The 26665-nt window shown below is 37.4% G+C and overlaps 2 long non-coding RNA genes across 4 annotated transcripts in view; one reads left to right on the forward strand and one right to left on the reverse strand.

Moving 5' to 3' along the window:
• Window positions 1–1487: 1487 nt before the first annotated feature.
• LOC141375235 (uncharacterized) overlaps window positions 1488–26665 on the reverse strand; it is a 135273-nt gene continuing 110095 nt past the window's right edge. The window contains exons 2-3 of the long non-coding RNA XR_012382962.1: window positions 15792–16675; window positions 1488–3250 (exon numbers count right to left, since the gene is read on the reverse strand). This is a non-coding gene — a long non-coding RNA (uncharacterized lncRNA). The remainder of the gene's footprint in view (window positions 3251–15791; window positions 16676–26665) is intronic.
• Window positions 9928–20208, forward strand: LOC137496110 (uncharacterized). 3 transcript variants are annotated; one of them, XR_012382960.1, is made up of 7 exons: window positions 9928–10037; window positions 10207–10268; window positions 11434–11471; window positions 11864–11976; window positions 15052–17948; window positions 18244–18346; window positions 19554–20208. It is a non-coding gene; the product is annotated as an uncharacterized lncRNA (long non-coding RNA). The 3 variants fall into 3 exon arrangements; XR_012382961.1 differs by lacking the exons at window positions 18244–18346; window positions 19554–20208 and having other exon boundaries at window positions 11414–11471; window positions 15052–15174; XR_011016203.2 differs by lacking the exons at window positions 10207–10268; window positions 18244–18346; window positions 19554–20208 and having other exon boundaries at window positions 11414–11471; window positions 15052–15174.

Raw genomic sequence — 26665 nt, forward strand, 5'->3', positions numbered from 1 at the left:
ATTGAGTAATCCACGTACGAAGAACGGACCCCAGGATCTTGATGGTTTATTGTGGGTTTGTTGTTTACATGAAGAAATCTGTGTTACAAGTTAAACAAAAATTCTATTGAACAATAATATTTTGAATTTAAATAGTTTTTATCTTGGGTTTACATTAATTTTACATTTAAATAGGCAAAATTACAAGTTTCAGTATTTTAAATGTGATTAATCACAATAAATTTTTTTAAAAAGGTGCGATTAATTAGTTTTTTTTTTTAATCGATTGACAGCACTTATATATATATATATATATATAAATATATATATATATATAATGTATTTAAAATTCAGTTTGTCTTTATACTTGTGCAATTTTATATTTATATTTTTTGTTTATTATTATTTAAAGTTTATTGAAGATGTTTCATGATGTTTCTTCAGAATTCAGCTGTTCTTTTTACAATTTTGACTTGTATTTTTCATGTCTACATATATAATATAGTAATATAGATATTTGTAAGAGGTTTCTTAAGGATATCTTAAGTTGGTTTCTATATTCAGGCCTATATAAAATCAGCTGTTTTTAAGATGTGTCTTGTACTTTTTTTTTTCAAGTCTATTGGAAAAATGAGAATGTGTGTGTGTGTAACACTTCTCTTCCTGGTGACAAGTCACTCAGGTGGACACAGGGAACTGCGTTCTGTGTTGTTTATTCTGCAACAGAAATATATCCTCTGTCAACAGTATTCATTCAAACATGCATCACCTCTCTGCATTCAGCAACCATCTCTGCTGCTGGAGGCGGGGCTTTGCAGGTGAACAACCAATTACACACTGTTGCCACAGGAGGTCTCCCAACAACCATAAAATAAACAATCAGACGTTAATGTGAAGGACAGTTAAACATTATTTTCACCCTGTTACATGTGCCATTTCAGATTCTCTGTAAATCTTCCTGTTTACAATGTGGGTGTATTGTGCCATTTTATTATTTTTACATTGAAATTCTTAATTCCTGTTCACTACAAATCAATATTCAATTTTAGTATTATTTGTTTAACACTTGTGAAATTATTAACCGTTTATCATTATTTATTTTGTCCTTTGTTTGATTATTTGCGTTATAGGATACATGTGCTGTTTGGGTTTTATTCAAATGTTATATGCAGTGCCTACACTCTGTGTTTACAGTAAAGCCTGCATTTGCTGTTATATCAACACAAATGGTTGTAATAATATATATATATATATATATATATATATATATATATATATATATATATATATATATATACACATACATACATATATATTAATATATATATATTCCAAACTTTGCATTGGTACTGAATAATCTAATGTATATGCACAAATATTGCAAAGCATCCTGTAGAAAATATCAGTTTAAAAGAGAAATCTGTGAGGGGGGTTTTTAGCTCTCTCTCTCTCTATATATATATATATACACACACACACACACACACACACGTTTATTTTTTCTTTTTGGCTTAGTGCCTTTATTAATTTGAGGTTACCACAGCGCAATGAACGGCCAACTTCTACAGCATATGCTTTATGTAGCGGACGCCTTCACTGGGAAACATCCATACACACTCATTCACATTCCTACTACGGCCAATTTAGCTTATTCAATTCACCTATATGTATGCCGCATGTCTTTGGATTTGGGGGAAACCGGAGCACCTGGAGGAACCCACGCGAGCACGGGGGTAAGAAAGACACTGACTAATATAAAGAAGAAGACTACATTTCTTAAATAATGACTTTAAAGCTATAAAATGAGAGGAATAATCAGGAGATGATCTGGGCTGTGCAGCAGCGTCACTTTCCTGTAAAGATATTTCCCCACGGGCTGCGGGAAACAAGTGGCAAAGGGAAAGCAATGATTTGCAGCAGATTCGGGAACAAATTAAAAATCTCACCGCTTGTGCGTGCACGGCTCTTTGTTTATTTTAAACCTATGTGCTTACATTTACAACATTTTGTATGTTACAGTGAGCCTGCAATGCATTAAAACTTTTCCTTGCAAGCATCAATTGGCAGTAAAAGCAAATCCTCTCTCTCTCACGCACATGCGCGCGGTCAAGCACAATTACTCTGTTTTATAACAAATATTTCATTTCATCTTAACAGGCATAAATAATAGCCTATATTTAAAAATATATTGCTACTGTAGCCTATTGAACAATCTGCAGTTTCGCTGCTCACTCGCTGTGATCAGCTGTATCATTTCAGAGCTCTTTCAGTTCTCGAAGTTGCCATGGTAGCGCACAACATAATCGATGTATCTATGCTCGACTTTTAAAGTTTCACAACAGAAACGTGCACAAGCAGTTATCTAGATTATCTAAACTGAACTCAGACTGGTCAGATCAAATTATCTTCAACTTGCTGTTATGGAACCAGTTTAAGCGTGGACGTTTAGTTCGGCTTATTGAAGTCAGGCTTTTGACTTTAATCCCCGCTTTTCTAAACCACTTTTATGAAATACCCCCCTGAGTGTGTTTTGCTATGGGGGTGTTCTGTTCCTCAGGGTGGAGATTCTGCTTCGTAAACATTAAAACAGTCTTTAGCAGTTAAACGAGAACAATCAATACTTACACCAGAGTAAAACAGATTCATTGATCTGAAATGAGCAGTTATGAATGCAGCTGTTTATCATCCATCCTCAGATCTCGTCAGCATGCACACACTGATCAGGGGCCTTTCTGCTCTGCATTTACACGCAGTGACCAGCAGGTGTCAGCAGCGCATGCGCTTTCACACGATTCCAAACAATTCAGATAGCAAAGCGTTTGCTTCAGCTCATTCAGATATTCAGAAAACTTAGTTTCTTACATCGTCTGATTATTCACACAAAAGAGATTGTGTTATAAAAAAATGAAGGATTTTCATACTAAATGCATGACATCTATAATAAACTAAACACTAAACATTCAAATGATTATGCTCAAGACCAACTCTTGAATTATCCAGCATCTGACATGAATTTGGTCAGATCAGATTTGTATTAGGTGTTCTGTAGTCTTTGATTCAGATTAAAGTGTAATTTAAAGACTTAACTATAAACTATTAAAGTGGAATAATCAGTCGAGTTATGTAGACAATCAAAAAATACACAGTAAATATTTCTTGGGGTGGCTAATTATACTGACATTAAATAATTAAAACTGCTGATATATAAGAAATACACTATAAGAAATAAAACTCATGACTCCAGAATAATTGTTTTAGGCTGCTTTCACACCTGCACTTTTGTTTGGGAACGTGTCTCGATTGCCCAGTTAGCGCGGTTCGTTTGGCATATGTGAACAGGGCAATCGCGCTCTGTTCTGCGCCAAAGTAATCGCGGGGCATCATGGGATGCTCACTTCAGAATCTCGCGGGGAAGTAGTAGGTCATCTGGGTACTTCTTGCATACTGATTTTCAAATGATAAGAATTCAAATACATATCATTTGAAGTATACAGATTTGGACGCAGCCATGGTCATGTGACCAAAGCAATTTAAAGCATCGATCAGTTCAAAGCGCTTCGAGAGCCGGTGAATCTGCATTTGACTGACAGGTTCAGAAATACTTCTGACTCATTTAGCCTAGTGGACGTGAGTGTGCGCGTTGTTATGCTTTAACATTATTAAAATACATAAAATCAGGATTTCAGAGCCATTTACTGTTTTATCATCATTTTTGTAACACTAAAACAATAATGAATATTTTACAGTACTGTGATGGTTGGGTTTAGGGTTTGGATAGACGTTAATAAAATACAATGGGAAATTTAATGAATAATATAAATAATTCTTGTTAGTTTCCGGCCACAACAGTGTCTGATCTAGCAACAACCCTGCTTTATGACCAAAACAAGACATATTTATTCACAGAGTTTAATAAGGTACGGTATCACAGCTTGGTTCGGCAACTTGTCTGTGCAGCTGAGATCTAAGGTAGTTCGTTTAATTCACACTGCCTACAAAAAATATAGGTGTATCAGAGCTAGGGCTGGGCGATTTTTCAGATTTTTTCGATTAATTTGAATTTATGTCTTGATGACGATTTAATTTTATATTAAATCGAGAAATCGCGATTAAAAAAAAAAAAAGATACATTATAATGGCACCAATGCGCTTTGATTCACTCTTTGTTAAGCAGTTCGCACACCAGAAGCGCCGCTCGGCGACGTGCAGTGCCATGGATTTTAGAATTCTAAACAGGATTCTATACACACACCGGCGCCGCCCAGCCACGATTCAGGACGCTGTTCATATTTCAGTCGCGCCACAGAGCGCCATCTGATTAGTTTCATGTTAAATATCATGTTAATGTGCGCGTCTGGTGTGTGATAGTTTAAACTGTCATGTGCGAACCGTGTCGCGGCGCTTCTGGTGTGCGACCTGCTTGACTGCCTGTAAAAGGCATGAAGTCATGTAGGATTTTGCTTGTTGCATTAGTCTGAGTCACGTCTGTGTGGATTATCAATACATATTCCCTCATCAAGTCGATAAACTCAATCTCTCAACATGTGAGGACATAAAAACATGACATGTGAAGAACTGCGCTGATCTTAGTTTGGTTTGAACATGAGCAGCTGTAGCAGTGAAAATGAAAGTACCCGCGTCCATGACGTCATTTAGCGGACCTAGTTGAAACCCAGACATGCAGGCAGGCAGCATAATACAGAGAGAGCTGTAAAGTGCATCAAATGATCGATATTCAAAAGGGGAAAAAGAAAAATAGATTAAATATATGATTTTATATTAGACACACATCTGGTGCTTGTATTTGCTCCTGCTATACGTCCACAGCTTCACACATTGGGTTAAATTAGGCTTTACAGTTTAAATCACAGTTTACAGTTTACAGTTTCCATGTTCAGTGCTTTTCTTCCACTGTATCTGTTTAAGAAAAAGGCAGCAGCTTTACAACCTGACATTCAATCAGAAGACAAAGTCAAAGCCGAGCTGACAGACAATCTGTCCTATAGGCTCAGCAAAACTTGCAAAATTCCCTCTGTATTCCTGCAACTGCAATATTTACACAAATATTTCTTATTCAAATCTTCCGCACCGATATTTAACTTGTGAATTTGTTTTACCTTTATTTACACCTCGACCGATTTATGTATGACATGGCCATTAAAATACAATGTTCCTTAACCAGATGGTTTTTCAAGTTACTTATAAAGAGAATGTTACTTCAGTCATGTTGTAGTAATGTCTTTAGTTGACTAGTTACACATTAAAAAAAACAAAACAAAACCGTGAATCGCTCAAACTTTCTAAAAAATCTAGATTTATTTATTTGCCATATCGCCCAGCCCTAATCAGAGCTGATGTTACTGCAGGATATGTAAGAACAGGACGCATTAAGGTGTGCTAAACAAATAGTTTGTGACGTATCGCATGTTCTGCACAAGGAATACGAGTTGTTACCCTCGGGGAAAAGATTCAGAGTACCTTGCTGTAGATTAAACAGATAAAAAAAAAAATTTTTATCCTACGAGCATTAAGCTATTAAATAATAGTGGTGGCTTAGATTGACAGAAACAGTTTGCTTATTTATGTGTATGTGGAGTGAGGCTTGTAACTTTTATTGAAATACTTATTTGTGTTTTGTATGTTAATTGTTTTGTCCATGTTTGTGACGACTGCAGCTGAGGGCAAGAGCCCAAGACAAATTTCCCTAACTGGGACAATAAAGTTTTTACCTTACCACCACACCAGAAGTGTGTTATCCTACAATACACAGTGACTTGCTAAACAAATGAACATGGAAGATCATTTTGAGCTTACGTGATTTAATTATCTTGTTTGTGAAGACTGCAGAGTGATGCAAGAGGAAAAATGTCTAAAAAGTTAAAAGTAACTAAAAAGTCTAACATGGAGAAACAGGAAGAAGAGCTCAGCTGTGGATGTGCTCCAACAGCTCTCATCAGGTGTGTTTAATATGAAGCAGGACAATGTGATGTGCAGCATAGAATAATTAGTGGTGGGCAAAGCGAAGCTTCATAAAACACTGAAACAATCGAAACAAATGAGTCGAAGCTTCTAAACGTTTCGAAACCCCACTCTATGGTGACACCTAGTGGTCATTTTTTAATGTTTTGCACTGAAACAGCTTCAGCAAGAAGATTTTAGCAAATTGAGGTATTAAACACTTTGTAGAAGTATATATTCAAGAGATTTAGTGGAGCGGTTAAGGTTTCTGACTTCCATGCGGGGATAGTGGGTTCGAATCCAGGCTGATACGGCTGTTTTGATACAGGTGCTTTAATACCAGTTGCTAATGCTTTGCTCTTGTAACTTTTGTTTCAGCATTGTTCTGATATCAGAATAAACACTTTGTGAATAAATATGTCTTGTTTTGGTATTAAAACAGGGTTGTTGCTAGATCAGACACAGTTGTGGCCAGAAGTTATCAAGAATTATTTATATTATTCATTAAATTTCCCATTTATTGTATTTTATTAACGTCTACCCAATCCCTAAACCCAACCATCAGTACTGTAAAAATATTCATTATTGTTTTAGTGTTACAAAAATTATGCTATATTGATGGTGTAGCTGCAGCTGTAGTCTATTTAGGCTACATCATAAAACAGAAACATTATTAAAATACGTGAAACCATGATTTAGGAGTATTTGTACAAGTCTGGATTTGAACCCAAAAATTCAATGGAAATATAGTAATGGAAGCGTGCACACGAGTGTTGGATGTGACCCCGGCAGTTACATGGAGATTCACCAGGTCTTGAAACGCTTCTTAACAGATGCTTTGAATCACTTTAGTCACGTGACTTGGGTGTTTCGGATCATGCTTCGGTGCAGTGTTTCGAAACACTTGCGCTTCGGGATCTCGAAACTGTGTCGAAACGTCAGTTTCACGTCAGCCATCCCTAAAAATAATGAAATGTACAAAATACCATCCTGAAAGAAGAGGATCTGAATTTAATTTGAATTAAGGTGAAGATTGATGGGATGGTACAAATTCATTCAGTAAAACTGTATTTACCGATGACTTGTTCAGATGTAAGAACACAGGCGTGTTAGACAGTGTGCCGCAGAGAGCGGAGAGGCTCTGATTCACTGCTCTAACTCTAGCACATCATCATTTTGGCTGAGCTGGAATATTCAGCATTCAATTAATCTATGAACCAACACTGATAGTCCAGTCACTTGCCATTGTTGTGAATACTGAATAAATGTTGATAATTCACCCATTTCTTAACATTGGTATTTTAGTCATTTACTATTGTTGAAAATACTGACACTGAATTAACATGGATCATTTACCCATTTCCTAACATTGAGAAAACAGTGAATCAGTGCTGGCAATTCAGTCATTTGCCTTGGTAGAAAATACTGATATTAAATAAATGCTGATCATTTGGCCATTTCAAAACACTGAAAAAACTTACATTATATTAACGCTGATAATTCAGTCATCTGTCTTTGCTGAAATTACTCGCATTAAACTAAATTATACTAGTTTATTTATTCCCCAGTATTGTAAATACTCACACTTGATGATTTTCTCCTTTTTAAAACTTCAAATGCAATTGCTTTTATGTATGCATGAGTAACCCACTCGCTGTCTCTGCGAGCTGGCTGCGGCCTCTAGCACCACCGCTGCTGCTACTCTGCGTTGTGTTGTGGTAAACAGGAGATGCAGACAGAGAGGTTCTCCATCAGGACTCCACCATTTATTCGACAGAAGGGCACCTATCAGTGTTGACAACACAAACTCAGTTAAATCTCAATACAATATCTCCAAAACATTCATTATTATAAACTACTGCTACTTATATTGCAACACAATGGCTTTGCATGAGCCGTACATTCCCTTAATCACTTTATAACAGAAATAAAACAACCTTTTAGCTTTTTATATAACTCTGCATTTGCTCTTTAACAGTTTAGTACACTGAATATCTCAGTAAACAGAACTTTTGAGCATTAACAACACAGATGTATTTTAGATAAGGATCCTACTATCATGAGCACGTCTCACCTGTCAGTGTTGAGAACACAAACTGAGGAAAACATGGCGCACTACGCGTTTATCAGCACTACGGTATGCCAAGAGGCTCAAACACCACAACAAACATCAAAATACCCAGACAAAACAGTGTCATAGCGACATCTTGTGGACAAAACAAACACTGCTCTACTCATGCATATTAATGTTACATCAAATCTGAGCACAAATCAAGCTGTTTTTTTTTATTGCAATAACAACACCTTACAACAAATACAGATACAAAACTGAAAGAAGTATGGTACAATCAATAGAAATGTTACTTTTTGAAAAAAGTGGAATGAAACAAATTTAGAACAAATATTATATATGTAAACAAATTAAAGGGAACAAGAGAGAAGAAGAAGAAAAATAATTAAGTGCACATGACAAATATACAACAAATTATTGCAGAATATCAAATAAAGCACATATTTTAGAAGTTTTAATAGCTTTCTTATTATGAGAGTCTGTGATGTTTTTTAAATAAAGACCTAGTTCTCGTTTAAAATATAAACATCAGGCTTACAATGAGTATATTTGCATTTGTGTATAAAAAACTTTCCAATAAATAAAATGAGGTTTATGCAAAAAGTTGCACTGAGGAATTCTTCTCCTTTAATATAAAGCCCCAAAATAACATGTCAATAGCTTAAAGAAAAATCACCACAAACCTGTTGGACGATTAGAGAGTTTACATCAGACCAAAAGGATTTAACAGTGGGACACTCCCAAAACAAGCGAGCAACAGATTCAGAAGAGGCTTCACAGAAAGAGCAAGAGATGTCAATGTCATCTCTGAATTTCTGTAAAAACTGTTCAACGGGATAAAACCTGTGAATAATTTTAAAAGATATTTCTTTAATTTTATTTGTTAAAAACATTTCTGGGGGAGCGACCAGACATACGACCATTTAATCTCAGGAACTAGAATAAAGGATTATAGATGGTCTAAAAATAAAGATCTGATTTTATGATTGGATTTTTTAGTGGAGAAACAAATAGAACCAACAACAGTAGAATCAGGAGAACAAGCAGAAATCAAGGAATTATTATTAATATTTCTAAAAAGCATACAGATTTCAGAGGAGATGGCCTTACAAACGATATTAAATTCTTTTTTAGATTTGGCAAGACTATATCTTGCAGTAAAAACAGAGTAAGTAAATAAATTACCATTAATAACTGCTTTACCAATATCACACCGTTACCGAACCAATTATTAAAGAATATAGATTTCCTCTTATATAAAATATTACAATTGTTCCAAATTTAAAAATTGTGTGGCGAGAAATTGTGCTTATAAATAAGTTTCCAAGCCTGAAGCATTTGCTGATGAAAATTGGACAGTTTGATAGGAAGCTTGTTAATTGAGAAATTACACATTAATAAAAAGTCAGTGGAGAAACAAATAGATCCTAATTGAGACAAAATATAATTAGGAATTACATTACAAATTGAAGACTGATTGTGGAGAAAGCGTTTAAGCCAATTTATTTATAAGCTGTTATTAAGTGAATCAAAATCTATGAAGTTTAAGCCGCCCGTATTATAGGAATTTAAAATAACTGCTTTTCTAACATGTAAACAGCATTACATCAATCAATTTACAGGTCGGTTTATCTACAAATAAAGAATGAGCCGCATAGGATAACCTAGCTTTTGTAAGTAAAGTCCTACCTTTTAAAGCTGTTTATTGTCTTGTATTGCCTTTCTAATGCACAGCCCTGGCTCGAGAAGAAGGGGCTCACAGACCGGTCTGTGTGAGTGTGTGCGCACGCGCGCGCGCGGCCAGCACAGTATCGCGAGAGCTGTTCAAACAGACGCACTACCGGCAGATTTGAGTTCGCTCTCGCGCTACTTTGAGCCTTACACCGAATATTCAAACCTTCACGCGCGGGATTTGAAGTAAACCGGTTAAGATGACTGAATAATTAGCCATGGAACTTCCGAGAGAAGACAGTGGAAACCTGAGGAATTTCAAGTTGGACCTTCAGTGTTTGTAATGGAGTCATACACGGTATGTGTGTTTTATTTTAAAGGATATTTGTAAGTGTTTACACTGTGTTTCATATGCGTTTTCTGCCTCAAATACAGCGTATAGCTTACAGCACACAGGTAAATGTTTGTTGTAGTCGAGTTGAACTGTCCTGGATATCATTATGAACATACATCTCGTCAACTCGCAGATTCAGCCAAGTTCACTTCTCTAATGACCTGCTCTAATGGCTGCTGATATGGAGATATAGAGGTGAGCTGTTCCTCCACAGTCCTAAAATTCCTCAAAATAACATTGAGCTAAAGTTGGTTTTATACTCACACATTCATTCAGTGACAGCTTGTGACACACTCCCTATATTGTTCACCACTTAATATTGAAAATGAATATTGTGTCTCTGCAAGTGTGACTTGAAGACAAATAGAGGTAAAGTTGGATTTATATCCGCACATTTGGACTTCCCCCTTAATAATATAACTTCATGAAAGTATTATTCACAAACTGTAAATAGTGAAGTCATATTAGCAGCCAATGACTATCAAAGTACAACATTGTTCAGTCAAATAAACAGTGTTAATGTTGTTTTCAAGTCACTTGCATGCTAATTCCAATTGAATATTCAAAGTAACATGGTAATCAATATAGAGACTTCTAAATGAGCGAATGTGCCAATATAAAACCAACTTTACCTCTATTAAAGACAACATTTACTCTGTATATTTGACTGAACAGTGCTGTACCCTGATCGTCATTCCTGATCATATGATTTCGCTATTTAGAGTTTGTAAAAATACTTTTATGAAATTATATTATTAAGCAGAAAGTCCGAATGTGCCAATATAAAACCAACTTCACCTCTATCAAAATCACCGTCAGTTCAAGTCATTATAGCGGGTAATACTGAAACTATTTAAATATGTGTCTGCTTTCTTCACTATCAGGAGATCGGGAGTGTTATTTTAATGAAAGCTTGATAACAGAGTGAATTACACATGATGTCATACCTAATTAATTATGCTGTGTACATTTAAGAATCACTGATTTTTGCCTAATGTTGACTTACTGGTTCTGTCATTTCGGTTACAAGTACAAGGCACATGTACATTTTCACAGCAATCTAAGTTAAATCCTAAATCTTAGATTTACTCCAGACTGAATGTGAATTTATGTGGGCAAATGAAATGAAATACACCTAGGGTTAAATGTTTACATTTGTGTATTATACACAGCATGTGTGAAGTCTAAATGTGGACTGTTTCAAACTGAACTCGTGTTATTTTTGTTGTCGGTGTGTTGGTGTGAAACTGATGCTGATTGGTCAGTACGGCATTTTTTTTTTTTTACATGAAATGAAATAATGATTCATATTTAGCATTGCATCTATTGTCGTTTACCAGGAGTGTGTTTGCTCTTTCAGAAAATAAAGGAGACGACATTAACCTCCAAGTTTAAGAGGTAAAATCTTCAAGGTTTTTTGTTTGATATTGATTATGATTGTTTAATTATTTATTATGATTATTGATGCCTGTATTTTCACTGAGTGTGTTTACATGGACACCTTTTGAATCAGTTAATTTTGTTAACATGTACTCAAACTAAATAGAGTTACTGTGTTGATGTGGGTGCCTTGCTGTTCTCCATTGTAGTTTAAGCATTAATGTGTTTGAGTGCTCAGAATAAAATAAGAGTCTATGCGGTAGATCCTGTTTTGTTTCCTAGCCGCTGCTGTAAACTGTTAAATAAACAAAGCAGTTATTTATTTCTGCAATATCTGAAAGTTCTTTATTTTGCTGATGTATGTTTAAAGTGATGAGGAAATAACTGGTCCACTGCTGAATCTCTTTCAGCCTCCTGATGATGAGGAAGACGTGTTCAAGGTGGGCATCCAGGCCTTCCCAGAGGATGTCGTGAACATGGCTGGGATACTGGAGGAGGGCACTATGATTTTTGGATCTCAAAGGTTTGCCAAATGCTTTTGCATCATATTTTAAATGTTTTGCTTTGACCACAAACTATTTCAATGACTTAAGATGCACCTTTGATGCAGCTAGTTTTTATCAAGATTTAGTTCACTTGCATTTCAAAGACTTTTTTGATACTTTTTGATACTTTGATGTGATCTTCTTTATCGCTCCTCAACAGAGCGATCCAGGCTCATGTGTTTTAAAAATCGTGATTGCATATTAAAATATTGTAATCCATTAGAGCAGTGGTCACCAAACTTGTTCCTGGAGGGCCGGTGTCATGCAGATTTTAGCTCCAACTCTAATCAAACACAGCTGAACAAGCTAATCAAGGTCTTACTTGGTATACTTGAAACATCCAGGCAGGCGTGTTGAGTCGAGTTGGAGCTAAACCCTGCAGGGACACCGGCCCTCCAGGACTGAGATTGGTGACCCCTGCATTAGAATGTTTGAAGAATGTTCAGAAAGTAAGCTAAAACTGAACAAACCTTTCATTTAGCAAAAAGATATGTGGAACGTTTGGCAAAACACTGTCATTACTCAAAGGGAGTAACAGTAAAATTACACACACTACAAATAATATTTCATTTCCTTAATTAATTTTTCTTTACTCCACATATACAGCTTAGTTTATTTTTGTGTGGGTTATTCATTTTTACTTATTTAAAAAAGTTCAACTTACAATAAAACATTAAAAAACTGCATCCAAGTTCAGCTTTTTCACAAGTTTTCCTCACAAATTAGCTGAACTTGTCTAAATACTGTGGGTAAAGCAAACAAACAAGTTAACTAAGTTTTATAAGTCAAGTCAAAAGATTTTGTTGCGGTGTAAAGTTATAAACTTTAGTTTTCAATGTAGTTTTTCAGCCCAGTGGTCTCTGATTGAAAGGAGGCAACATTCACTGGAGTAAAGTCATACTGTACTTGAAGCAGGACTGAACTGGTGTTGTTTCAGTGTTTAAATATTGTTTTAATTATAGTTGAACAAATGCTGATTTTGTGACCGTTTTAATCTATTTAGCATCATTGCATTAACATTTCAAGATGAAAACGGGCTAAATATCAACTGAATATTTCAACATTAATTGTATGATAGTGTGGTTGATGTTTTAACACTTATGCAGTGTTGGTTTCAGTGTAAAGATTTAATTTTAGTTGAATAAATGCTGATTTTGTGTTTTTCATCTATTTGATCTGTTTGTATTAACTTTATTTCAAGATCCAAACCAGGCTAAAAAAACCAATAATGATATTTAACGTTGTTTCAATGATAGTTTAGTTGATGTTTTAACATTTATTTAATGTTGATTTAACTTGGGTCTGCTGTCTGAGGAAAATAAAATGCTTGTGTGGTGTTGGCTCACACTCACCAGCAGGGGGCAGTAATGCGATGTAAAGCTGTGTACTTACTGCAGTTGAAGATTACATGAAGCAGAAGAAGGTTTGAGAATGCAGTTCACCAAAAAAGACAAACTAAGCAGAAGCAGAGGGTGTTTTCTGCAGGCTTCCAGCATCTGCTCCGGCTCTTCCTGAAGCAGCTGATCTAGACTGAAATGAGCAGATTGAAACACACTGCAGTAACGCAGCACAGTCAACACCTGACATCTTTTGGCAGTTTTATTTCAGTTCATCTGTATTTCTGTAGCGCTTTTACAGTGTCAAACACAGAGGGTGGTTTGATAGCAGCTCTTACGTCAGGAGAGTGTGTTATGGTGGTGTTTGTGTGTGAAGGGTTGAGAAATATTCCTGCTGCCGCCTGTTTTTATCATTAATCAAACAATGACAAAATCACTCACTAGTCTTGACTGAAGGACTGCTGTAGCTAAAGTGTTTTTTTTTACAGTGAAGATGCTTAAAGCACCGTTTGTTTAATATTTTTATTCTATTGTATTTATTTCTCTTTCCTTTGCAGGGTGGGAAATAACTGTATGTATACAGTTGAAGTCAGAATTATTAGCCCTCCTGAATATTAGCAACCATTTTCCAGCCCAATTTCTGTTTAATGGAAAGAAGATATTTTTTTTTACTTATTTCTGAACTTATTAGTTTTGATATCTCGTTTCTAATTACTTATTTCTTTTATCTCTGCTATGATGACAGTACATAATATTTTACTAGATATTTTTCAAAATACAAACATTCAGATTAAAGTGCAGTTCAAAGGCTTAATTAGGGTAATTAGGCAAGTCATTGTATGACAGTAGTTTATTCTGCAGACAATCAAAAATATATATTGCATAAGGGGGCTAATAATATTGAAGTTAAATTGGTTTCAAAATATTTAAACGTGCTTTTATTCTAGCTAAAATAAAACAAATAAACCTAGAAGAAAAATATTATAGGAAATACTGTTAAAATTCCTTGCTCTGTTAAACATAATTTTGGGAAATATTTATAAAAAAAAAATTCTCAGGAGCGCTAATAATTTTGACTTTAACTGATAATCGTTTTGAATAATCGTGATTACAATTATGACCAAAATAATCGTGATTATGATTTTCCCAAAATCAAGCAGCCCTACTATTATATATGTATTTTCAAGTACTAAAAAAATCAAAATCAAAACATGCTTAAAATTCCAACATAATAGTAAAAATAATTAAAATAAATAACTTTAAATAATTATTTAAATTTTGCTCACGCAATGTGCTTGTCCAACGCGTCGTAAAGGCAAAATCAAAACAAAAATGGCAGAGAAACGTAAATGCAGTGATTCTTCAGAGACAAAGAAAAAGATTAGACAAAGATTAGTTTTATTGAAGGCCAAGACAAGTTAAAAATGATTAATTTATATTTTCTATACATATTATACATTAATATTACACAAACACACACATACAGTATATATGTGTGTGTATATATATATATATATATATATATATATATATATATATATATATATATATATATATATATATATAGACAGTACATATGTGTGTGCGTGCGTGTGTATTTATATGGTTGGGGGGCTCCAATGTTTGTATATGTTCATGGGGGGGGCCCCAAAGAAAAAGGTTGGGAACCACTGGTCTAATGTGTTGATCTGTACTGAGTGTGTGTTTCCCTTTCAGGATCAACAGCAGAGGGAACTACCGAGCAGCAACAGACCGCAGCCATTCTCTGATCATCACACAGCAGATCTCAGGACAGCAGGAAAGGTGTGTTTTCTTCAGGTGAGATGTGTGTTGGTGTCTGTCTGATCAGTGTTCTGCAGACCAGCAGGTGGCGCTGTGCAGCCGTCAGGAATAATTCCCCATAGAGGTGACGTTGGTTTAATATTCGCACATTGGTTCATTTAGCAGTTTCTATATCGTTTACCATGTTACTTTGAATATTCGATTAAAATTAGCATGCAAGTATGACTTGTAAACAACATCAACACTATCTAATATACTGTGAACTATGCTGTACTTTAATAGTAATTTGCTGCTAATATGATTTCACCATTTACAATTAGCAAATACTTTTCTGACATCATTATAGAAAGGAGGATGTCTGAATATCCCAATATAAAACCAACTTTACCTCTATTAATCCTCCATCTGCTCTGAATGCAGGAGTCAGCTCAGATTAATATCACACAGAGGAGTCCTGATCAGCCAATCACAATCAAAGCACAGCACTGCTGACCGCCAGATAACAGGACTAGTGCTGGTTTGATTTTGTGATTCGCCTTCTGCAAGCTTAACAGTTATACTATCATTAAAACACACACACACACACTCTGATATTGTGTGAAAAAATGCAGTTCTACCATTTAATTACAGCAGCAAGAAGAGTGTGTTGCTTAAACCTCTGGCTGCTTTCACACCTGCACTTTTGTTTGGGAACGTGTCTCGATTGCTCAGTTAGCGCGGTTCGTTTGGCATATGTGAAAAGGGCAATCGCGCTCTGTTCCGCGCCAAAGTAATCGCTCCGAGATGGCTGGAATGAGGTGGTCTTGGCTCGATTGAAACGAACCCTGGAGCGGATCGATTGCAGTGAGAAAGCGATCCGAGCTCGGTTATATCACAGTGTTTATGGATATGTAATAGGCTTACGGCTATATGAAGAGAGAATTATGAGTAGGGCGGGAAGTTCCGCGAGTCTCCGGATGCCCGCAAATGAGTGATGATCTCCCGGTAATCTCGCGTCTCCCTCCCGGTCCTCAAATAGGCATCGTCGCGCACCCTTCTCACCCCTCCCCACCGCATCTCTCCTCAGAAACGTCGCGCGCACCCTGTCAATCACCACCAAACCACCACCTCTCCTGACAGCTGAGCGGGACGCTGCAAAATAAACCCTGACACTCTGACCAATGTGAGGAGAGTTTACTCGCACGTGACTTGTTTTAGCTCTTTTGGTCCGATTAGAAGCTTTGCAGTGTGAAAGCGAACCGCTCCAAGAGCAAAGAGCAACAATACAACAATTATAATCTCTGTTTCAGAACAACTGAATCCATTAACAGGTGTGAAAGCAGCCTTAGATATGTGTTCAGTTTCCACATTAGCATCTGACTATTCTGGGATATGACATCTTTGGTCTTATCAATTATTATTTAATCCAGGAATGTTGTTTTGATGAAGCACAAAGTGTTTGTGTGTTTGACTGAACTGTAGCATTAAACCTTTTATACTTTATATTTTAATAATGGCTTTTAACATTTATTAAAAATAACATTCGACAAGAGAGAGAGCGAGCGAGGGCTGTGTTTAGCTCATAATTCATATGATGTTTATTGGCAGTGTATAGAGATATTATAGGTGGGCATAGATATTTTTTTAAATCTAGATTAATCTCAATGTACTTGAAATTATTCTAGATTAATCTAGATTAAAATGGCTCATTTGCATTCTGCCGAAGGCATCCAGAATATGCGTGCTACCTAAAAAGTAAGTCTTCGAGAACGGCTTCCTCAAGCCAGATGGTGCATTTTGGAAACAGGAGACGAGCCCCTGGTCTAATGCATCACAAACTGCTTGAGGAACTGTTCAACTCTGATAATCGGTGATGAAAATAAATGATGTTCAATACGATGTGCTTGTGTTTACTCACTGTTGATGCAGGTAAACATGAATGTTGAACTGTAGGCCTACATTAGCTCCAAACAGCCATTTTTGATGACCTTAATCCGACTAAAGTCACAACTGAACTAAACAGAAATGAAGACGTGTGGAGTCTGCAGATATTAGTGGCATTATTGAAGTGAACACTTCAGTCAGACTATTACCCTCATGTAGAACTGTTCACCATATTCTTCCACAAGATCCACACATGCGGCTGTCAGTAAAGGACCACACACACACACACACACACACACACACACACACACACATCAGCATGCGTTATTAACTTACATGACACTCTCACCAGTCCTTACTCCTTATTTGTGTCTAATAGCCCAGTTTGTCACGGGGACCTTGAATGAAGTGTTCATGAGTTAAGGATGAAACAGCTGAACTGCAGTGAAAGTCACCCAAAATGACAGGAAACTCTTACATTACAGCACTTGACGTAACACCTTCATTATATTATTGTCTATTAAAGAGCATATTGTAGGTTAAAAAAAGGTAGAATCGTTTGTGAAAATACTCTATAATACAATAAAATGCCATGTTAAAATGTTTTATGAAGTGCAAGGGCACACATTTTAAAGAAAATGTGTCTGTTTTCCCACTTCCGCAAAGTCTGCTCTTTTCTTTTTTGCTCTTTTCTCTTTCACTTATCTGACAGGCGTGTGTACAGTGAGGTAGAGTAGCATATAGCAGACTGGGTTGTTCGTTTTGGCGTATTTTATCATCATCATGGTATACTGTTGCGTTTATCGGAACTGCACAAACTCCAGCCGGTCACCATATCAACTCCACAAGTTTCCCGTTGCTGTTTTGGTTGGTGAAATGGGATGAATCCATTAAGACGTGAAAACTGTGAAATACACGGTCCTGGATCAGTCGGAGATGCAGCTCGATGAAAAGGAGAACTGTACACGGTAAGACAGCTCGTTTTTCTTGTATGTTTGTCAACTTTCAAGTCAGTAAGCATGATTATTTGAGTAATTAGAAGCAACGTGATGCATTTATGTTGGAGTAGCCTACAGTACAGCACTGCTGCTAGCTTGTATTGTTCAGCATATCAAATATACCTTCATAAACCATGTAAAAATGTCAATATATAATAAGACAGCTGGTACCATCAGTTTGCTAATATCATGTCTTGTACAGTTACAGTGTAGTGACTGTTTTGTTCATCTGATTAATAATTTATTGTCATGTGGTGTGTTTAAGGCTTCTGCAGCAGTGATGCTGACCCGGAGCTGAAGCCTTTCTCTCCACGGGCCTCTCGCTCAACTGTGCTTCACTTTGGCTCACAGAGTAACCTCAACTAAAGGTGTAGTGACAGCTTGTGTGACACACTCTCTGTATTGTTTACTGTGGTCCCTTTAAATATAATGACTGAAATCACACGTAAATATGACTTAAAAACATGAGCGCTACTAAACTGACGATGAACAATGTTGTACTTTTAATGGTCATTGGCTGTTAATATGATGTTATTATTAGGAATTAGCAAAGAATACTCTTCTGAAATTATATTATTAGGGAGAAAGTCAACATGTGAATATAAACCAACTTTACCTTAATGTAACCTCAGACCTTCACCTCGTTCATCAGGTAAATTATCATGACCCCCTATCGTGAATTAATTATACATGGTATTATCTGTTTACAGAAACTAGATATAATGCAGGCAGGTAAACTCAGACACTATCTTTGACTTTTTGTTAAATATTGTAAAAGTGTAGGGCGAGGCAGTGGCGGAGTAGGTAGTGCTGTCGCCTCACAGCAAGAAGGTCGCTGATTCGAACCTCGGCTCAGTTGGCGTTTCTGTGTAGAGTTTGCATGTTCTCCCTGCGTTCACGTGGGTTTCCTCCGGGTGCTCTGGTTTCCCCCACAGTCCAAACACATGCGGTACAGGTGAATTGGGTGGGCTAAGTTGTCCGTTGTGTGTGTGTGTGTGTGTGTGTGTGTGTGTGTGTGTGTTTCCCAAGGGCATCCACTGCGTAAAAAGCATGCTGGATAAGTTGGCGGTTCATTCCGCTGTGGTGACCTCAGATTAATAAAGGGACTAAGCTGACTAGAAAATGAATGATGTAAACGTGTAACCATTGACTTCCATAGTATCTGTTTTTCCTACTATAGAAGTCAATAGTTACAGATTTTCAGCTTTCTTCAAAGTATCTTCTTTTGTGATCAACAGAAAAAAGAAAGTCAATAAGATTTGAAACCACCAGAGGGAGAGTAAAAAATGTTCTGTCCTGTCAATGAGGAAAGCCACTTTTTATCATCATATATATATATATATATATATTCTTGTGGAAGAAAAACAGATAACATTTGGAAAATTGAAGTTTGTTCACACATGCTCAACTTATAATGGGTACAATTGACTGTATATTTGTAAGATGGTTTGCAGTTCACTATCCAGGGGTCTGCAAATGTGGTATTCTGTATTGTGCTGTATTACAATCCTATGGTGAATTTCAAAATATACATTATTAATAAAGATGATTTAAACGTTTGCATTATTTCCGCAGCATATATGCCTCAGCCCTCACTGCGTGTCTGACGGTGGATTACTGGAGGTCATCACAGGCTCGACGAGAATGCAGAACTGTCCACTGCATTTGCTTTCTAGATCCTTCACAATTTAGCTCACATTAAAGACATGATGGTGTGGTACCCACATAAACATTGGCCAACTTACTGAAATTATTTTAATAAGGTTTAAATGGACCTTATGAATTAAATATATTTTTCCTTTTGTATTATGTTTGTTATCTACTTATACACACACTTATACAGATACTCATACATATATAAAGAGTAGAAATGTTGGGTTTTAACACTGCTTATGGTTTTTGGCTATATAAATAAAACCTGAACTTGAGTTGCATTAGAATTTGAACTTGAATTTGGGTTGAAGTAAGAGTTTATTTAACATAATGGCAGATCAGACCTGTTGATCAAGTCTTTGTGAATATTCCATACAGTAACATGACTTGTGATTGTGTTTTTTATGGATTGTTGCCAAAATGTGATCCAATACAGATCATTTTACCCCAATAAAAAAAACCTGACAAAAAGACACGTATTTAAAAACTTATTTTGATTGTTTGAATATTTGATGTTGTTTTTATTTTAATACAAAAGCTCTGAAAACCTTTTGTGTATTAAAAAGATTTTCCAGTACCTTGTTTACATGTTTCTGCATTATTCCAGATGTTCTGTGTTATTTGTGTCTTGTATTCTCTTATCTACAATTAAAAAATAGGCTCAATGTGGCATAACTCTGTTAATTGCTCAGTTTCTGTTACTGGTAAGTATTAACATTTCTAGATGATCAATTCTAGCTTTGCTATTTCCAGATAAGATTTCGTTGTCTTGCATATCTGTCTGTAAGCTGACACTGTTCTCTCATTGAGAAGCTGCTCTGTTCTCCTGACATTACAGCTCAGTTACTCTTCTCCGACTGCTGGTCTGTCCACAGGCTCATAATTGTATGACTGTGGTCCATCGTTTGTGTGAATCTCTCTGAATCCAAACGCGCACCGCAATCAGTTGTCTTCATACTGTGTATATGTGTGATCTGCTTCATCCGACGTCATCTCCGGTCTGAAGAATTATTATTTTATTTTTATTTATTTATTTATGTATATTTTCAGATGCGGAAGTAAATTTGTGTGACTAAAAACAACTCTGGATGGCTTAATAATGAACTTTAACGCATATTTTAAAGAAAATATAGTTCCTACCTATGCTCTTTAAGGCAGATAACTAGACTACAGATGTCCATGTAGGAGTAGTCAGTAGTGTCTTTGAAGTAAGATGCAGAAGGGCACTTGTTTGTCAGACGGCTCACCGGTTTGACTTTCCTTCACTGTCATTCATTTTAAAAGCAGCCGCTCCATTTTATTTGTGTTTTACTGGAACGCATAAACTCTACAGGCGCCTGATAGTTAGATATGGAGCTAACATTAATCAGACTCACTCTAGTGAACTGCATCCATGTTAACGCGTCATGTTTGATGAGGTCATTTCGCAGTAGGAATACACACCGGTTTGAAGACTTGTTGTCGCCCTCCTACAGTGCAATTTGGCCAGGTATACATCCGTGCTAAAACATCAAGGTGAAAGTCATCATAGCTTGCGTAGAATAGACCCAGCTCCACACCCATCTCTGAGAATAGATTAACGGCCATATTTTTTTCTAACGCAGCACGTTAACGGCATTAACGACCCACCACTAGTATGTATGTGTGCACATAATGTTATGCTTTAACAGGCGGTTGTGTTTTATATTGTTTAGTTGTGATGTACTGTATAATTAAGATAATCGTACACATGTGATCATGTTGCGCAGTTTTCATGGTCAGTGTGTTCTGCATGGTGTAAATGGGAATAGAGGCAGTGCTTTCAGCACATATCCGTTTGTGTTATTGTTATCATACAGTGAAATACCCGGAGTATTCAGACTGAGGTGAATGATGTTAGAGCTTCTTGTGGGAACATCAGTAGAGTTTAGTGCAATGCGCTGAATACGTTATATGTTGTATTTTTATGTATATAAATGTTATTAATATTGTTTTTTAGCATCCTATATGTCAACAAATCTGGTCTTTTTAAGATTTTCAGTGTTACCATGAACAATACCTTATTTTATTCTTCACACATCTTTAACATAACCTGTTAGGCAGCTGCCAGTAGATGTTACTACAGCACTGATAGTCAATATACAGCTTGCTTTCTGATCATTCATCATTCGCATTATTATTATTTGGTCACACTTTATTTTGATGGTCTGTTTGTTGAATTTAAGCCGTGTGTTGACTATAGGCAGATTATCAGAAGTTTATTTACTCGTTACGCATCAGTGTAGACCCATGTACATGTTTTACTTGCAATATTGAGTAAAATGAGTAGTATAATTGTTAATCTTCATCATTAATAATAAATAAATCACAAATAACTTGACGGCTTCAGGTGTTTGCATCAACATCAGCTGTCTGACAATGGTCCTGCCTTTGGTTCACAGCTCAGGTTATTCTCTAGAGACGATCTTCAGGCTGTGTTTTCACTATTGTTTGCTGTTCAAGCAATGCCTGTGAGCATTTACATGTGTGGCACATCAGTCTCTCATCGGTTCCTAAAGCACTGATCAAACCATCAGTCTTCTTAAACTGAATATCAAAATCTAACATTAATTCTGTCAGCTCTAGTATGTGCACACGGTCACTGACTATATGAGTGAAGGAAGAGAAAGCAGCGGACGTTACCTCGATTATTCAGTATATCCTCTGTGTTCTTAGTGAACATTTAGTAAAAACAACTGTCTGAAAAATACATCGGAGGAGGAAGAAGATCTGATGCACATCTGTATCTCAGCAGGGCTTTACTAACACAGTTATTCAGAGCATCAGTTCTGCACTATACATCAGTTCATCAAGGAGATTCACTACTGTACAGCGTTCAACACCACAACACAGACGCCGCTGAATAATGCACAGTATTTATCAAGAGGATGGTGCAAGAACATTACTATATACACCAGATTATAACAGACAAGTGCACACACAACCACACACACACACAGATACTGAGTTAGTGCAGGAGTCTGTGGTGATTCTCCTCCAGCATTGGTGTTGTTTTCTTTAGTGACTGTGAAGACTGATCATGAATGTGTTCTGCTCCTCCTGAAGTGAGTCTGAGCAACACGAGACACCTCCATCACTTTAATGTGACACTTTCTCTCCGTCTTCTCCTTCACTGGTAAATCTGTCAGCTATTATACTCATCTGTGATTTAAACACTCTCATTAGCACCGTAAATTAACCACTTCACTCCTCCTCTCGCTCTCTCACACACTCTGAGCTGATGTATGGTAGTGATGGGCTTTAATAATGTGATCCTGTCAAAGACAGTGAGGACAGTCACACCAAGTCAACCGTGTTCAATCAGACTCTCTAGACTAATGTCAGGACTCTCAGCAGACCTGTGCTGTTTCCTGTGTTAGTTGACTCATGCTGTGTGTTTTCAGCCATGATTTGTTCCTCAGACACACGTTTGGTAAATCCTGAAGTATTCCTGCACTGCTAGACTCTTTGATTGTTGGTTTGACGAGAGCCAATTACAGTGCAGAATCTGAGGAAATCAGCTCAAGAGTCAACTGCAAACCAGTGTGAGGTCAGAACTGCGAACTCTGAAGTTATTATTGAGGCCCGCTGTGAGAGAAATGACAGATACTGAGTCAAACTTAAGCTCAGTGTATGTTTACTGTGAGAAATCAGGACAGAATGAGGCACAGCAAAAGAGTCATGGAGGATCAGAGTCAGTGGAGATAAATAAGGAAGATATACTATATACACTACTATATATATATATATATATATATATGTGTGTGTGTGTGTGTGTGTGTGTTGATAGCTGTGATCTTGCAGTGGGTGATAGATAACTGGTTGTGCTCTCACAGATCCTCCACACAGGAGATGCAATCTACTTTCCTGCTGTCACTCAAACCTGAATCTCTCTCTCTCTGTCACACACACACACACACACACACACACACACACACACACACCAAGCATGCTCTGCTGATCTGTAGATGAAGTTTAACTGTAATTATCACACACAGATGCAGGACAGGTGTGTGTGTTTGTGTGCGCGTGTCTCCTTCACTGCAGTAAAGCTCACACACTCTCCGTCTGCTTCATAGGGTCTGGTGTAATCATCTCTAGCCTCTGCTCAGTTCCTTCACTGAATAACACTGACTCGCTGAGTGAAGATGACTTCAGTGAATGTCTGATGTACAGAGCAGTAGAACAGTGATGGGTAGTCTGTGCCGCTGCTAGTGTTAAATGTCCCGGTGTCATCAGAGATCACTGTTGTCTCCACACTTCAACAGCTGTATATTCAGAAACAGAATGAACGTCTCCACGCTGAACAGCCTGCAGATCATGTCAGGAAACAGAGCAGGGGGTTCCTCATCCAGATGTGCGATACGCTGCAGATGAGTCTCTGAAACATAGACGTGTGTCTCGAGCAGACTGTTCTCTTCGTCTGACCAACACAGCCTCTGTATGTGTTCTGTTCTCAGCCCTTTGTGCTACACCTGGGGTGTCCAAACCTGGTCCTGGAGGTCCAGTGTCCTGCAGAGTTAAGCTTCAACTTTCTTCAACATTTCCCCCTGTAAGTTTCTAGTATACCTGGGAAAAGCTTGATTAGCTAATTTAGGTGCGTCTCATTGGGGTTGGAGCTAAAATATGTCGGACACTGGCCCTCCAGGACAGAGTGTGGACACCCCGGTGCTTCACAGTTATTGTGGCTTTGGTGCATTTCTCTCAGCACTATTTACATTTGCACAACAGTTCATGCATTTCTCAGTACAGTTAGCCATTTGTGCACATCATAGCAGCAGTTTCTCATTCCTTCCAACACATTGCGAATGCTTCTGGACATGCATCAGCTGCTTTCAGACGTCTCTCTGCTGTTTATAACATCATCATCTGCTTATGTCAGTCAGGATGAACTACACTTGTGAATGCTGAATAGTCACTCCATATACAGTCCTCAGTTCACTGCTGGAGTCATCACACACACCAATGTTGAACTAGTGTCAAAATCTGTCATTTTATAAACATCTTTCTTCCTGAAAATGTCCTTCAATGGAACAGTTTCCTGAGTGATGTACAGATCTGTGTGTTGTGGACTCAGTTCCAGCATGTCCTGCAGTGTTGTCTACAGTTGTGCACAGCTCTATGTGTGTTAGTTGTAAATAAGGCTGAGTTTATTCTTCTGTACAATGCTGTCAATAAACTAGAGTTATAAAGAGCATCTGCAGTGAACATGTGAAGCACACTTATTCAGTGTCTAGTAACTAAATGCCGTGATGTCTAACTTTACTGTAGTGTTCAAACGGCTGTGCTGACAGTATATAGTGCTGCTGTCTCGAGCATTTTCAGCACGTGTCACCTAAATCTGACTTCAGTGCACTGGATAAAATGTAGAGAGTAAACTGATAATGAAAACAGGACAGACGTCTGACTATCCTGTTCATAATCAATGCTGTGAGGACTCTTCATCTGGATGACGCTGACACCTTCATTGACATCAATACCTGCTGTTGAGGGATGAGCTCTCCATGTTGAGCAAGTGACACTCTTCTGCAGGTTATCAGCTGGGGTTTGCAGTTTGCACTGACTGTTTAGAGAAATGCATCAACTGTTGTGCAAATGTAAATAGTGTTGAGAGAAATGCACCACAGCCACTGAGAAACAGTAATACAGCTCTGCTTGACTGACTACATTATATTCTCTGTGAAGGCAGTTCAAAATAAGCAGAGCCTATTGATCTTCATATAGTTATCATGTTTTCTAAATGGTGTGGTGTTCAAGATGTTTTTGTTTTGAAGTTAAAGGCTTGCATGATGATTGTAGATTGGGAGAGTGGTGCAGATCTACAGTAGTTTAACAGTTTACAGTACAGCAGAGTTCTCTGAGGAAACGCTCAGAGTCGGTGTTTGTGCTTTAGTTGTGTAATGAAGCCTGACGGCGGCCATGCTGTGTCTAACGCTGGATAATCCTGCTCTTTTTCACGTTGATTCAGGACAAATCTCTCAGACAGATCTCCTCGATTAAGGACAGACTGATCTCTCTTTCTCTGTGTGTGGATGTAGAGACGGACTGATGATGCTGAATGAACATGATGTGTGTTTCTGACAGAATGAGGAGGATAGTCAGCATCAGAAGATAAATATAAGATTAAGCTGCGGTCACTCTGGACTTTTATCCCAATAGACTTTCATTCATACACACACAAATGCGTCAGACCAGAAACGCTAGTTCAAGTTTCGCAGTTCACTATGGTGCAAAGTACAAGCTTGGTGAACTCTGACCTGCAAAATCGCATCTCTTGACTGCGTGAGACCAATCGAGGATGGAAACATGACCTCTCCGGACAGAAATTGTATATATGGAGCAAATGCTCGCTTTTTTAATGTCTAATCATCTTGTTTAATCCTGCTCGTTTTCGCAGCGCCGTACGACAGAATTTCACACACACAAACTATAGTGTGACTGCAGCATTATTCAGTAAACTTTGCCAGAGTTACACCTGCACTTAGTTTTATTCTCATTTCATGGTGTGACAGCCAGGCCTGGTTCTCCCCACACTGTCACCGCAGTGACCCTGACCGCTGTCACCTGAACACATCCCCACACCTGCACATCATTCCCTTTCCTCACGCCAGCACCATAACAACCCTCACCATCCCTCACTCAGTGTCCGGCCTCGTGTGCATTGAAGGACTGCGCTCTCCTCATGGTCGGTGTCTAAATCTGTTCTAGTACTTGCCTCTCTCATACCCTTTGTTCTCCAGTGTCTGCGTCTCTCCTTCTCAGTGTGGTTTCTCCTGGACCGTCCTCTGGTTGTTGATGAAATGCATCAGTCATAGTTAGCTGCTCGACTGTTCACAAATGACTCATGCAGTAGCGACTGTAGGACACTATACTCACACCTCGTTGTGTTTGTCTTTATCTCTGAGAGGTAAATCAACGTATGGGTCAGTTATATTAACCATTTCTGTTTAATGTAACATGGTAAATCGCTGTGTACAGTTTATAAGCAGATAAAAGGATGACTGGGAAAACCAAAC

This window comes from Danio rerio, chromosome 7 (assembly GCF_049306965.1).
Source record: "Danio rerio strain Tuebingen ecotype United States chromosome 7, GRCz12tu, whole genome shotgun sequence".
Taxonomy (NCBI): domain Eukaryota; kingdom Metazoa; phylum Chordata; class Actinopteri; order Cypriniformes; family Danionidae; genus Danio; species Danio rerio.